We start from the raw sequence: 12,005 nt of genomic DNA on the forward strand, positions 1-12,005 counted from the left end.
GTTGTGTGTGGGGAAGGCAGTGGTGGCGGCGTCAGCGGAAGCGCGACACGGAAACGCCTCCAGGGGAGCCGATGCCTTCCGGTTCCGGAAAAGGCCGAGGGGGTGGCATGAGTCGCTCGACAAAGCTGCGAACAGCAAAGGAAGAGTACGCATGCGCAGTTGAGGGCTAAAATGGAGGGAGTTATTTGACGTATGTCTGCCCGTGATGTCTGCGTGTGGGGCGGGGCCAGTAGGAGGATGGTTGCAGGGTCGGGGGTGGACCGTTCCACTCTGGTCGGGGGTGGGGGGGAATTTACCTGGCAGGGGAGATACCAAGCTCAGGAAGGGATCCCCAAGTGCCAGTCGGTCTTGCCAAGGGTGCCTTGGGCACTGCATAGTGTCATCCCTGCTAGTGGTCTCGCAGTGGCTACATGTTACATGCATCGCCCAGCTCACCCATCGTGCATTATCGCACTGGTGGAGCGTGCAATAAATGTAAACCAGCCCTGCCTGTAGAGTTAACGATCACGCCATAAAAATATCTTTCCAGCCACAAAAAGAGCCACCCTGCTCTAAAGCTGATGCTTGAAAAGGTGTGACAACTCGAGATGGTTTCATTTGAACGTGTAGCGGGGCCCAAAGACGAGTCCTGCCCTGCTTGGGGCCTGGCAATAGCAAAATGGCTTCTCTCGTTTTTCTGTAGGCAGCACAGGAGTGCAAGCCCAGAGCTGGCATGGTACAGGAAGGCTGAGCGCCCCGGAGGTAGACTGCCAGGCACGGTGCTTCAGCACTGTGTTGCACTCAGCTTGCGGTCAGCATCGCCGCGCTGCATCACCCTCTCCCAGCTGCAGCAAGCCAGGTCTCTTCTGCTCGGAGGGAGCCAGGGGAGCCAACCCTGGGAGTGTTGGGTCTTACTGGTGCCCTGGGGTCAGAGTCAGTTTGATGCTCTGGTGTGGTCTTGGAGCTGAAGCCCCTCCTACGCACAGCATATATTACACAATTAACTGGTTACACGTGCAATGAATTTAGACCGGCCACATGTGCAAAGTAAGACTAGCCACACGCGCCAAGTAATCATCACACAAATAACTGGCTAATCACCAGAAAGCCTGATTTTCTCTGATTTTAAAAAATCCCCAGTGTGTTTCATGTAAATCACGGGAAAATGTGGATTTGGGGTTACCTTTTTTTACCGAAAATTGGGGATTTTTTTAAATCGGAGAAAACCAGGATCCCTGCATCATGCAATAAAGTGAAATCAGCCACACATGCAAAGTAATTATCACATGATAGAAATGACTATCCAGCTATTAAAGCCAATCAGCTATAAAGTTAGTGCTTGAAAATGTGTAACAACTCTATAGCTGATTTCTATCCAGCTTTCATTTGAGCGTGCATCAAGGCCCTGGGACCTGCAGCCAGTGGATTTTGGATGCCAACCCCAAGGCTATGAATTCCTGGTATTACCTTCCTGGAGTAGTCTGGCAATAGCAGGACATGTGCTACTTAATAGGAGCTGGAGATAAGCCACCTGCGAAAAGTCCTAAGCTTTTAAGTACAAGTGTACTTTGCATGTGTTTTACTGCTTGAATGGGCAATATTCCTGTTTTAAGTGCAGTTAATAGGTCCTAAGTGTAGACCCTCAGGAAGGTTGTGGGGTCAGGAGGGGTGCCAGGGCAGGTAGCCGAGGGGGAAAATGCAAGAGTGCCTCAGAGCTGAGACTCATGAGCAGGTATAGGGGAAGGGCAGGAGCCAGGCGGGGAGGATGGTTGGGTTGTAGGAGTTTGTAAGGACCTGCAGATACAGTGCCTGTTTCAATGCCCCATGTGACTGTGCCACCTCAGGTGGAAGCACATGGCACCTCAGCCCTAAGATCCCTTCAAAATAACCCCTCGCAGCTCAACTTCAAATAGACAAGCCAGCTGTCTACATGCTACCCGCTTGTCGCTGATGCCAGTCCAACCCTGGAAGGACAGACAGCCCATCTCCTCACCCCTGTTGGATCACAAGGGCCTCCTAGCCCTCGTTGGCAGTGGTCCCTCAAAGTCGAGGATGACATCCATCAGGCTTGATGGGTCTTCAAGTGACTGAGGAGCTTGATTCTGGATGCACACGTTCTTCGGCAATGTGGGTATGTTGTTGCGTGGGGGAATGAGATTCCCATCCCTGGGTTGGTCTCCTTCTCCTTCCTCCGCCACCACTGTTCTGCCTCAGTATCACCCCTGTTGGATCACAAGGGCCTTCTAGCCCTAGGGGTATAGTAATAACCCTTCAAGCTCCTATTTGATGCAAATACTAAAGGCTTTCATAGACAAGAGTGACTGGCTGGTGGGGAAAAGCCTATCCACCAAGGCCCAGGATAAGAAAATGAGAGGGCGCCCAAACTAAATGATTGGGGGCAGGTTCAAAACCAGCCAGAGGATGTACTTATTTTATGAAGCATCATGTTAACTTGTTGAGCTCATTGCCGAGGAGGTTGCAACACAGATTAGTGCAGCCAGATTCAAAAAGGGATGGACCAATTCCTGGAGGACAGGTCCATTAGTAGCTGTTACATAAAATAGTGCCTCTAGGTAGTGCCATAATAATAATACACATCTGGCTACTTGGGAAGCAGACACCCAGACAGCCCAGTAAAGCAAGGGAACAGTTTCACTGCGGGGCAAAGCACATTGTCAAGGATCATTGCCAAGTCTAGCAAATGAGTGTTACTTTTGCATTTTCCTGCGTATCACCTGCAGCATTCCCACCTGTTGTGATAACAAGTGTACTTGGTGGTAGGAGGTCAGAGACACTACTTAGACTTCATCAGAGTTATACAGAAACCAAAACATGGAGATCAGTTGCTCTGGCTGGGGGAAGGGTGGAATAAAATCCCCTTCTGGCATAATAAATGTTTCAGTTTGATTTATGAACATTTTACATGGCCATTAATGGAGTGCATTGTGAATTAAAATTCAGATATAAGTTACTGTGATAAATCATCATGTAGCTGCTTGGTCTTAATAATCCCAGAGCTAGTAAACTGTATAAAAATACTTTCTGTAAATGTTAGCAGTGAGACACCCAGAGCTAGGTTTTATGGCATCAAGCTATTTGACTATGCTATTCACTATTAGTTTCTCCAAAAGCTTTTAAATTGCAATGAGGGTATGCAAATAACCACATGATTGCCATAAACCGAACCTTTTTGACACATATTTGATTAATGGACATTGTCGTCTATCTTTCATTAGCGAATTACATTTCAAATTACATTTCAAATTACATTCAGTACACATTTAAAACTAAGAAATAGATCTGTTTTTTCTCCTTAGGTGCAGGAGATGGCAGTAGTGTGCATTTTACAATTAATCAGTTCTGTATAATCTGAGAGAAACTGAAAAAAATAAATGCAGTATGCTCTTCAACTTTGATATTTCTTGCTTTTTTGATAAGTTACAGCTGCACTCAAAATGCTAAATTAATTTTTTTAAACTGAAATTCCTCTCAAGAACAAAATGCCAGACATGGTTGTAAAAGTCATGTAATGTTCACACTATTCACAAATCTATTGTTCCCCATCAGGCCTTTGGAAAAGTTAATTTCAATACCAATGTATTTACATTTTTTGATTTACCAATTTACTGTTCATTACAACTCCTCACTGTATATGTGGAAAAGTTGGCCTTATGTTCTTATGTTCTGAAACTCCATTACACACAGGAACAGTGTGTTACCATCTCAGACCATAGTTTGCATTTGTTTTATCTCCCTTTATATAATTTTTCCCTTAAATATACATAGCTATTTTTTGCCAAGTGCCAAGAACTCATTCCACACAACCCAATTGATACAGTAATTCAAAATATTTATTACTGCAGTAACAGAGAAATATACCTGTCTCCTCACAGTCCATTTATCTAACTAAAATAATCAACTTTCCATTAATAAGTTATTTACATCATAATTCAGTTTGAGAAAACATAGTTCCCATTAGGCATACTTTATTTTTGCAGCAAACTCCTAGCAGTCTGCAGAACATTCTCCCAGATTGTTTTAGAATTCAGATAAAGTAAGCAAATTCCTGATTAATGGTCCTGCTTTTATTTCTTCTGTCATTAAAAGCAAACTTGCCTTGTCTGCTTCCACTCACCATCTAGAGTTACAAAGTTGCAATAGTAAGTAATTGTGAAAAAAGATCTTGCCATGCTGTAATACACTCCAGATCCACCATATCTATAAGTATATGATATTACTACTTGCAACTAAGTGGTAAAATTACAGTATCAGTGACAAAAAGAATAAAGTGAGAGGCAATGATTTTTACTAGACCACCTGGATGGCTGGAATAAAGTTAGGTAAGCTTTTGCATTCAAGACATTTTTCATCAGTTCTTGAATGCAAAAGCTTGTCTAACTTTTTCCAACCATGCAGTTGGTCCAATAAAAGATATCACCCCCAAAAATCTTTGCCTCTTGCATAATTCCTGGACTATCATGGCTACAGTATCAATCTAGCAGTACCAAAAAGAATAATGGGCAAAGCATATATTTAAAGGTTTGTCTTTATTTACTATACCAGCCTCCAGGCTACTTCTGTATTTGAAGATATTGCTGTTATGCATAAACAAACATTTGTACATAAGTATTTCTTAGCTAGAAAACCTATAAAATGTTGCTGTATCACAATGATGTCGAAGGTGTCTGATACCTGCAATACAAAATTCTAGAATGTCAATTTAGAATTGAATTTGAGTGCAGTTCTCTTATGAGCACTTGATGTTCTGCTGTACCTAGTAAAATTGACCTGTTGTAGCATTAAATAATGTATTAAATGTATTCATTCTGTGACAATGTATTCTGGAAAGATTGATTAAAAATCAAGCTTATACACCTAGATAAAGTTTATAGAAAATAGTAACAATATGGTGCCAACCTCACCGTGCATTGATTATATTGTACTATGCAAAATGACATGGGAAGGACCATTATACTAAATCAATGTGTAGTAACTTGTGCTACTGTAAAAGTAATGCTGGCACATGGGTTTTTTAGTGATGCTTACTAAGCAGTAGCCTAATACTACTGCACAATACAATATTAGCACGTTGTTTGCCCAGCACACTACTGCACAGTGTTATTAGGATAATGCGCAGTTAGCATCTCGTGTAGATGCACCCAGTGAGTGATGAATAATTATACACTGGTGTGAGTTACATCTATGGACCTCTAGTGAACCCTCAGGTAGCTTTTTGTTCAATGTGTGTTGGCTTCCCTCCCACCTAATGACCAGGCACTAAATAATGTGTACAAGCAATCACCTTGGAAAAAACTGGTTGTATGTTAGCCTTGATGACACGGTCATCAAGGCTAACTTGATTAACATGATGGGCTAATTTACCACGGTAAATTAGCCCATCATGATTATGGACTAATCACATTCTGTCCACATTAATATACATTTCTGGGAGCATCCCAGCCCCACTGAAGTCAATGGGAACTTTGTCAATGGCTTCAGTAAAGGCAGGGTTTGACTCCTAGCATACACAACAAGCTTGAGTTGTTTTATGGTTGTAGGAAGTAGAGCTGGGAGAATATACTGGAAATGGGAACACATAAATAGTGTGAATTGTGTTGACCTAGAAAATATACTTTGATTTTTTTTTACTTTTGCACCTGTTTTGATATGCTGTTCACATGGGTGGGTATTCATGAAATAAACATTTCAGATCTGAGTCAATAAATCATAGTAGCATAGGAAAATAGGGCTGGAAGGGACCACATGAAGTCATTTAGTCCAGCGCCCTTCTCAAGACAGGATCATCCCAGACTAAACCATCCCAGCTAAGGGTCTGTCTAACCTGATCTCAAAAATTTCAAGGGATGGATGTTTCAGAGCTTCTCTAGGTAGCTTGTTCCAATGCGTAACCACCCCACCATGAAAAATTCCTTCCTAATGTCGACCCTAAATTTCCTCTGCTGCAGTTTGAGGCCATTGCTCCTAGTTAGGTCCCGTACAGTCACAAAGAAAACTCTTAGCTAGATCCTCTGGCCAAACTAACGTCCATTAAATTATATAATTACTTGATGGGGAAACAGCAGAAGCAGCATTAGCATCTTTATCAAACAATCAGGATGTCACTGCCCACTTCTTTTTCATCCATAGCCCCATCCTTTCCTTAATGCTGCTCCCTCCACAGCAGAGTACAGACTTCAAGGGAATAAATTTTCACTACAAAACAGACTTGTTGCAAAATATATTAAAAATAACTAGATGATAAACTATATAGAAAATAGAACCTCCTTCCTCTTATCTCCTGTACAATGGCTGTTCAACTATCTTAGTAGATATGGATGTGCTCAAACCATGTCCTTTTATGACTGCAAATAAAGTTAAGGTAATCCAAGGTAAATTTAGCTAATATTGAATGGATTTGATTCAACTCCTCTTCATAACTGGATTTTTATTACTAACTTTAATAGGAGTGGAATTCATCCAACATTTCTCTCTGGTGGCAAATATATGTTTACTTAGGACTTAGTCCTGCAAACCTTTGGGGCACTTTTTACATGTGCTCTAGGAGTGAGAGGTGGAGGGTGCTTTAATTAGAGCAGCTCTGAGATCGGCTTTAATTAAAGTGCCCGGAGTGTCTCATGTATCAGCATCCCCACACTTCAAAATGGCGGTGGAGGCATTTGATCTAAAGCTTGTCAAAGTGCCTCCGCCAATATTTTGAAGTGCTGTGAGGCTGATACACAAGACATGGAGTCTGGCGGAGTGTGGTAATTACAACACTCCAGCAGACTTGATTAATCGAGTCTGCTCCAACACACTGGAATTACAGTGCATCAGAGCAGCCTCCAGGGTCATGTATGGGCACCATTGAGTACTGTAATAGGTGCTGAGATCCCCATGTTTTCACTGAGCCTCATTTGGGACTGTGACCACCTTATATAATTAGGTCCATGAAGTCTGTAGTTATATTTCCATGAGAGATTAAATGCTGACAGTAGCACATTGACTCTTTATTCATGAGAGTTAATTTTTAGTTCCTAGTAGTAGTGATTAACTTCCCTCATAATATAAAACTGTTAATTTGTTAAATTTGAAACCTAGGGATAAGCACTGCCATGTCTGATAATTAACTTATATGACAAATATCAAGAATTACTTCCCTGGGACTTTCTACTTTGAAGGCATTTAGAAGGTATATGAGATAGGATAGTATATTACAAAATCCATCTAATTTGTCAGAGGATATGGAAATTTTCCTTTTACCAAGTCATATTGACCTGCTTGAATGTGTATTTCAGCCTTGCTTTGACATTATTAACATTTCAAATTAAGGGTATAGACCAGGGATAGGCAACCCCCAGAACACATGCCAGGGCACATTAGTGGCACATGGAGATATTTTTCTCGGCACGCCAGGAGGTGTGCCAAGGAAATTGTTTAAAAAAATGTTTTTTTAAGTTGCTGCTCCAGGCTCCCCAGAGCAGCCACAAGTCCCAGCGCTGTGGTAGGCACCAGGGTTGGAGTCAGGAGAATACAGGCAGGAAAGCAGTCTGCATTCTGCTGACCTCATCCCTGTCCCTGGGCTGTGCCCTCCAGCCCAGCGTAGTCCATGGAGGGGAGCTGCGGTTGGGTGGGGCCAAAGCCAGGGCAGGCACTGTGCAGGGTTGCTGCCCTGCAGGCTCCCAGATGGCTTGGCCCTGAGCACTGCCTGTCATAGCTGTTCCTGGAGCCCCGGGGGCTCCCATGGCCAGGCCCCCACACCAGGGGGTGGCTGTGCCCCAGTCAAGCTGTGCCCGGTGCACAGGGAGCTTGAGCAGGGAGCTGCCTGAGCCTGGCATCTTCCCTGGTCAGGCGGTGTCCCCTAGCAGGGACACACCCTCTTTCTCTTTTACCTTTTTTTCTCTCTTTTCTTTCTTTCTCTCTCTCCACTTTTCGTCTCTCTTTTTTAATTTCTTCTTTTTTTCTTCTCTTTTTCTCCCCTTTTTTTCTTTTTCTGTCTTTCTTCTTTTTTCTCTCTCCCTTTTTTCTCTTTTTCTCTTCTCTCTTCTTTTTTCTTTGTCTTGTCTTTTTTCTCATTTCTTTTTTCTTTCTCTCCCTTTTTCTCCTCTCTTCTTTCTCTTTGCTCCTCTTTCTCTCTCCTTTTTCTTTTTCTTCTTTTTCTCTCCTTTTTTCTTTCTCTTCTTTTTCTCTTCTTTTTTCTCTCTTGCCTTTTTTCTTTTTCTCTTTTTTCATTTTTGTTGTTTCTTTCTTTACCTCTTTCTTTTCCTTTCTTTTTCTCTCTCTTCTCACCTTTTTTCTCTCTTTCTCTCCTCTTTTTCTCTTCTTTCTCTTTTTTCTCTCTCATCACATACTTAACAAAAAAAAATACACTAGACCAAAGGTAGTATATGAAGTTTTATTTATTGTCACCAGGTTTAGAATTCTTAGAAAACCTGGCATTTACCATAAGAAAAAGCAATAATTATAATGATTAACTATATTAACATGCAGTGTGTCCTGCCATGTACCCCCTGCTCCAGTTTTGTTTTTCTGGCATGCAAGCGCTCCAGAACCTTAGAAGGTAGACATTGAGGGATTTTTTGGTAGTGTGGCCAAAAACGTTGCCTACCCCTGGTATAGACAGACAAATATTATAGCAAGTTAAAAGGTGGAGAAGGGGAGAGGAGGCTATCCTACTACACATCAGCTTCTTTGTGGTAACTGTTTGGTGGGTCTCTTCCATCTTACAATAGGTGAAATGAAACTGAGGCAGCTTACTCCTGAATGTAATTAGGCTAATCACTGTGGTCTAGTTTCTATTTAATGTAAGATAGGAGTAGAGACATAAAACAGTTACTATGGAAGAACTGTTGTGTAGTAAATGCAACTGACATGGGTAAGTAATTACCTCCCTTAACATGGTATGATTTGTTCATTTGTCCACATACAAAGGTATAGTTTTAGGTATATTTATATAAATCATATAGATATTTTTAATGTTGCTAATATTTAGACAGATTGTATTTATATTGGTATCTTGAACCTGTTGGATATGTTCTCATTATACTGAACCATTTGTGCAAATTCAACAATATTTCTAGATTTGGTCAAATTTGAGATTGTATACTGCTGTGCTTTGAACAGTGTACCCTACACACGTACATAATGGGTAAGTGCATAATTTGCCTAACTTCATAACAAACCTGTCCCAGTTTGTTGCCCACTACTTACATTGTAACTCCAGTTATCTGCACTTCTATTAAATAATAAACCATTTCAGTGCATGGCATCTTTCAAAAAGATCGTCTACTTTGTAACTGTACTATTAACTGCAATTGTATCTTTTTTGTAACTATGAATACTCCCTTTACTTGCCCCATAAACAGTGAAGGGGAAATTACTGCTGTTAGAAGTCTTGAAAATGACAGAAGCAAATAAGTTTTATGGCTGTTATTTCCCCTCCATTTCAAGGCTTCTAATAGCAGCTGTGAGAGTGACTATTAGAAGCCTTGAAAATGAGAAGAGCTGGGCTGTTTTACAACTGGTAATACCACAACAGTAACAGTACTGTGTACTTAACAAGCATTGCTTACAGTGCTATCACTTTAGCAGCCCCAAAATTGCTGTATTTTCTTGCATGTAACTTTCACCTTTGCCCCCCAACCCATATGGGGAAAAGTGGAGTGTGTATTATATGTGAGGAAAAGGCTCCCCAGGGGTCCAGACATTTGGTGGCAGGGCTGGAGGGGAGGGGAGGCTAGAAGTGGTGGCAGTGTTGATTGCTGTGGCTCCAAGAGCTGAATTTGGGTCAGACTCATACCTGGCTCTGGAACAAGTGTGCAGGGTTGAACTCACTATATGGCCACAGCCCCACAACAGCTGGATCAGGCCCTAACACAGCCAGATCAGGCCTAGAATTGGGCCTCCAGCCTTGCCACAGCTATATTTGGCCTTGCCATGTTGCCTCAGCACTGGCTCTGCTGGATCCATCAGGGCTTGTGCACAATCGCCAGCTTTCAAGCCCCCAGTCCTCATGCATAGCCCCCAACTCCCAAGCTCCCCAGTCCCAGTACACAGCCTCCAGCTCCAAAACCCCCAGCCCCAGCATACAGTCTTTTGCCTCCAGCTCCAAGCACTGGAGACCCCAGACCCCAAATACTTACCCATACTCCAAAGTAAGATCTCTTTTTCCTTTTGGGGGCCTTCCAAAACTAGGATGAAGATTATATTTGGGGACCAAGGATGTACAGTAACTAGCTCCTTGCATTTTCAAGGCTTTAAGTCATTTTCAGGTCTCATAATATCATAGTATTGATAGTATTGTAGACTTAACAAGCACTGATGGTTATAGTAACTTTGGATAAATGCATATTCTAAGTAAGTATGTAGTCTTTTTTTCAGTCCTAAGCCTATTTCCTTAAACAAAGTTGAAAGGATTCAAAGATGCCTCAGAGGATTTTCTCTTATGAAGTCATTAGCAAAGAGGAAAGCTTCAAAATATTTTATGCTGAATTTTCCAAAATGTGGCTATTTAGGTATGCCTATTTTCCACCATATGCACACCTAAAATGTCAGATGCACATGAAAATGAATGTTCAGACAAATGAAACAGATGCAAAGAACTAAGTGCACATGTCTGACTAACTTTATAGTTTAGGCAAGGAAGAGGTCAGAGTGAGTTAAGCAAAGATATGTATTGGCCTTTGGATTAATCATTGAAAATATGTAAGAGACAATTACTGCATTTTTCGTAGTTACATTGACACATTTTATGTATGAGAGAGAGCGCTTTGGTAGGTTTTCTGACACTAGTCAGGAGACACATGCTACTATAGTTCTGGAGAGAGAGAAGGTTAACTGGATACATCACCCCAAAGTATTTGGCTAGGGACAGATTTTACACATAAACCAGTTTAAGTAATCAGAAACTGGTTTAAACCCATAACAGAACAGAAGGTCAGTGCAAATAAACCAGTTTGAAAATGGCTGAAACTGGTTTGAGATAAACCTGGTTGAATGTAGTATCAGACTTAACTGATTTGGGTCAAAATGGCCTGTCCCAGACCCCTTCCTAGTTTAAGTTAAACCACAGTCCCCCAGCATCTCAGATGTTTTGTAACTCTGGGTGAGGCTAGTCCCTCTCCTCTGCTCCCTGGCTGGAGCTCCATCAGAGACTGCAGGTACAGCAGCATCTGCCTGGCTTCCTCCTGCTCACCTCCTCTCCCTCACCACTCCCTGCTCAAGCAGGGATTATTCCCCCCTCCCCTGTGCCTTACACAAACACCTCTCAGCATTAGCTAGCAGACCATATTCTGGATATGGTCCGTGCTATGAGAGACAGGACAAAGGCAGACAGGACAGTGTTGTCTTAGGGCTTTTTGGAGCTGATCAACAGGTAGCTGGTAATGTCCCTTCATCCCTTCCTTGGAAAAAGTTGTTTAAGAAGAGCTTGAACTAATGAGAGAGGCTTTGTTTTGTTTGATGGGCTGATAAATGCTAACTACTCCCTGCTGTGTAACTCAATGCTCTGTTATCAATGGTGAGGGGGGGACCACTCCCTAATCAGAGTGTCCTGCTGAGGCCTGACCACACCCACCCTCAGCTCAGCACGGTGCAATGGAAGGGAGGGTTGCTCTAGTGCCCCCCTGGCTTCTATCCTGAGCCACTGCAGGCATGTGCCTGAATTTCTTCAGTCCAGAGGGGATGTCTTGACAGTTACAAATCAGTTCAGCCTAGCCAAGTTAGACTAAACTGCAGAGGTTGAAACAATTCAGGCTCAGACTTTTTGAATGTCTGCCCCTAGCCTTTGTGAATCCAACTATCTTTCTACCATCTGAACCTACCTCATAAATCAGGAAAGTCATAGGAAGAAAATTAATTTTATTTCAGGGAAATAAAAGAATCCTTTTTCGCTCTCTGTCTTGTGGAGACCATATATGTGCCTAAATAAAATAAATAACAAAGTCAGATTTTCTGTTTGTCCTCCTTGCTCCCCATTCATCTTCTCGCCAGTAGAAACTTATGGGGGGAAATATATATATATATATATA

General features: G+C 42.1%; 1 long non-coding RNA gene across 1 annotated transcript; it reads left to right on the forward strand.

The window, feature by feature from the left end:
- The first annotated feature begins 6 nt into the window (after positions 1–6).
- Positions 7–2,104, forward strand: LOC112551198. Its single transcript, XR_003095418.1, has 3 exons — positions 7–190; positions 683–838; positions 1,878–2,104. It is a non-coding gene; the product is annotated as an uncharacterized LOC112551198 (long non-coding RNA).
- The last annotated feature ends 9,901 nt before the right edge of the window (positions 2,105–12,005 follow it).

This window comes from Alligator sinensis, unplaced genomic scaffold (assembly GCF_000455745.1).
Source record: "Alligator sinensis unplaced genomic scaffold, ASM45574v1 scaffold1192_1, whole genome shotgun sequence".
NCBI lineage: Eukaryota > Metazoa > Chordata > Crocodylia > Alligatoridae > Alligator > Alligator sinensis.